This window comes from Cynocephalus volans, chromosome X (genome assembly GCF_027409185.1).
Source record: "Cynocephalus volans isolate mCynVol1 chromosome X, mCynVol1.pri, whole genome shotgun sequence".
NCBI lineage: Eukaryota > Metazoa > Chordata > Mammalia > Dermoptera > Cynocephalidae > Cynocephalus > Cynocephalus volans.
Window position 1 is genome coordinate 128,268,991 of NC_084478.1, and position 3,152 is coordinate 128,272,142.

At 55.2% G+C, this 3,152-nt stretch overlaps 1 pseudogene; it reads right to left on the reverse strand.

Annotated features, from left to right (window-relative positions):
• Positions 1 to 289: 289 nt before the first annotated feature.
• LOC134368400 (transcriptional repressor p66-alpha-like) lies at positions 290 to 2,328 on the reverse strand (annotated as a pseudogene).
• Positions 2,329 to 3,152: the final 824 nt, after the last annotated feature.

Below are 3,152 nucleotides of genomic sequence, written 5' to 3' on the forward strand. Positions count from 1 at the left end.
GCGCTTCCTGCCTCTGCCACTCGTAGGGTTCATGTAGCCGCGGCCGCCCACGCTCCAGCGCACGGGGGCGGCCGGGACTACGTGTGCACAACAGAGACCCCGGGTCTGCTCTGTTTACTTTTAACTCCATCATCATGAGGTGCTTAAAAAAACTAAAAATCTTTCAACCTACAGTTTGCCCTGAAGGGACGCAGCCACAGATTGGGGGCCGAAGACAGGGAAAAACAAAAATAAAAGGAAACGCCCTGCGGGAGTCAGGAGCCCCGGGAACCAGCCTTGCTCAGACCTGTCACAGTGTCCACGGTGAGCCTCCCTTGCGCCCTCCTGGGGGCAAAAGAAGGCGGCCTGGTGCAGAACCAGCCCCGGAGGTCCACTTGACTGCTGGTGTTAGGCAAAGTAAAGGGAAAGAGATCGAGGAAGAAAGCCCCGTGGAAAGGTCCCCCAGTTGTAATCCTCGTCCGCCTGTGAAGCAGCATCTCCCAGCCGCGAAGAGACTTTGCAGCCAAGAATCGAGGTGTCGCTTGTGCAGAACGGCCGTCACACACACTGTAGGGTCAGCACAGTGGAGGGCGGCACAGTGTGTCCTTCTAGACCGGGGCCAGGTAACAGTGAGGAGGGAGCCTGTCCTCCACTGGTCCTGGCTGGCACTATCCCACGTGGCTGACTGGAGGGTGGAGCGTGGCGGGATCACGTCAAGGACGTACTCTCGCTGGCGGTCCACGGCCGAGGACGTCTTGGGTACTGCCAAACTCTGGGGACAAACGCAAGGGTACTGCGTGTTCAGGGACGTCTTCTTCCAGGTGGAGGCGGTGCCGCCCCTTCCGGCGCTCAAGGCTCTCTTGGAATGTCTGCCAGTCCTCCTGACCAGGGCCGTGCCCGAGGCTGTGTTTTGCAGTTTGGGGGCTGGCTAAACCTGTACAGGACACCATGGGTCATCGTGCCTGAGCCCCAGGACAGCTGGCTGGAGGCCAGTAGCACAGCTCTGTTACTCCAGTCGCGAGCCTCTCCTGAGCCGAGCACCAACTTACAGTGGGGTTTTATGAGCTGCTTCAGTGTGGGTGCAGCGCGGTGGCAGGCACGGCGTCCTGCTGCAGGAGGCGCTGCTTGATCGCACGCTCCCGCTGTAGCGCCTTCACAAAGGTGGCCTTGAGCCAGCTAGTGCCCTCCACCTTGAGCGCCTGTTCTCGCACATGATGGCCCCGCCCTTGCGGCTTGCGAAGGCCATCTTGCAGTGCACGCACATGGAAGGTTCCTGGGACAGCACAAGGGCGGCCAACATCCGGCTTGCTTGCGTCTCCAGTAGGTTCTGCACCACTTCCTCCAGGCCAACTAGGTAGACGAACTTCTTGGCAGCACTGGGCAGGAAATTTATCTCCGGGGTGAGGGGCTTGGGAGGGGGAATCTCAAGCAGCATCTTCTCTAGCTGTTTGCACAGCTCGAGCTCGGCGGCCACCTCTTGGCTGCCTGGAGACTCAGTGGAGGTGATCATGGAGGCCACGCTGGTGGAGGTGGAGTTGGTCTGAGCGGAGTTGGTCGTGAACCCTTTAATGATGCTGAGGAGGGCTGCAGGATGTTGATGAGCAGAATGGTGTTGGGGACGTTGGTGACACGGATAAGTCCTTGCTGGATGACTCTCTATCCCTGAATTGGCACTCTGGGCATGGACACCCTGGGGTCCAGGAGGAGGGGCAGTGCCCCATGCTAGAATGTTGTCTGATGTTGTGGATTTGCTGGGATCCCCTGACGAGTGGGGCTATGACCACCTGTGAGGTCACCTGCAGCACCAGCATTGAGGGTGCCTGCTGCCCTTCCCGGACCAGCAGAAGCGGGATCATGCTGCCCGGCATTCAAGTTGAAGAGGTCAGAAGTGACGGCTTGCTAGCAGGAATGTTTTGGGTGCCCTGCACAAGGAGAGGACGGGTGGTCACGGTGCTCCCAGCGGAGCATATGGGCTTCTGGGCAGTGGCTTCCTTCTGCATTTGACTCTGTGGCAAGTTTTTCAACAAGATGAGTTTTGCTTCCTCTGATCTTAATTGTTCTATCAGTTGCTTGATCATCCTTTCTCATCCTTCAGGACTACTTTTGATGAGGGCCTCATTGCTTGTTTCCATCAAGGCCACCTTGGTCAGCCCATTCACTCTCAGGTTCGAAGGCTTCTTATGGTTGGAGAGCACAATCACGTCCTCTCGGACTTTATGTCACTGTGTGAGGTGTGCATATCCACGTGCTGTTGCCAGTCTGCCCTTCACCTCTGCCCATGCCAACTGCCTGTGCTGTCCTTAGCAATACTTGGGCCAGGCTTGCTACCGGCTCAGGCATCACCCTCATATATCTGTCAGCATGTAAATTTTAAGCCAGAAATCCTCTCTTCATTTTATTTTCTTGCCGTCCATATCGTCCTCCGGGTCTGCGCAAGCACTAGTGTTTAGAGCGCTTCTGTGGCCATTCTGAACTGGCTTCAGGGATCAGGATGCTGGTCCTACCTGTAGGCCATGGCTGCAGCTGTGGCAAAAGGCAGTTTGCATCAACATGCTAACCAACCAGGCCACAGGTAGGAAGGCCTTATGGCAGCATGAGTTTGCGGGGCTACAGTCTCCCACAGGCTGGGCAGCAAGATGCAGGCGATGCGAGGCTGGGGTGCTCTGGCTCTGCCTGCGGGACTGCCGTTGCTTGTCCAGCAGCCTGCTGGCCAGTGCCACTAGCCACATAATGCAACCCTCGGCCGCACAACTGGAAACCAGCATTGGTGTTACAACCTGGGACATGCACAGCAGGTTGATGTGCCTGGCCTGGGGCCCCAAAAACACTAGAGGGCTCTGAAAGGCAAGGTTGCCTGTCCACACTAGCTCATCAGGGCCCCTGCTGTAAGACTTAAATATAACTTATTATATATATTTAAGGTCTACAACATGATGCTTTGATATACATAGAAATAGTGTAAAGATTACTATAGTAAAGCAAAAGAACATATCTCACACCCCATTGTGTGTGTGCGTGTTGTGTGTGTGTGTGTGTGGCAAGAGCACCTAAAAATCTACTCTTTTAGCAAAATTTCCAAGTACAGTACAATATTAAGTATAGCTCTCATGTTGTACATTAGATCTCTAGACGTTCTCATCCTACATATCTGCTATTTTGTATCAGCTTTGTTA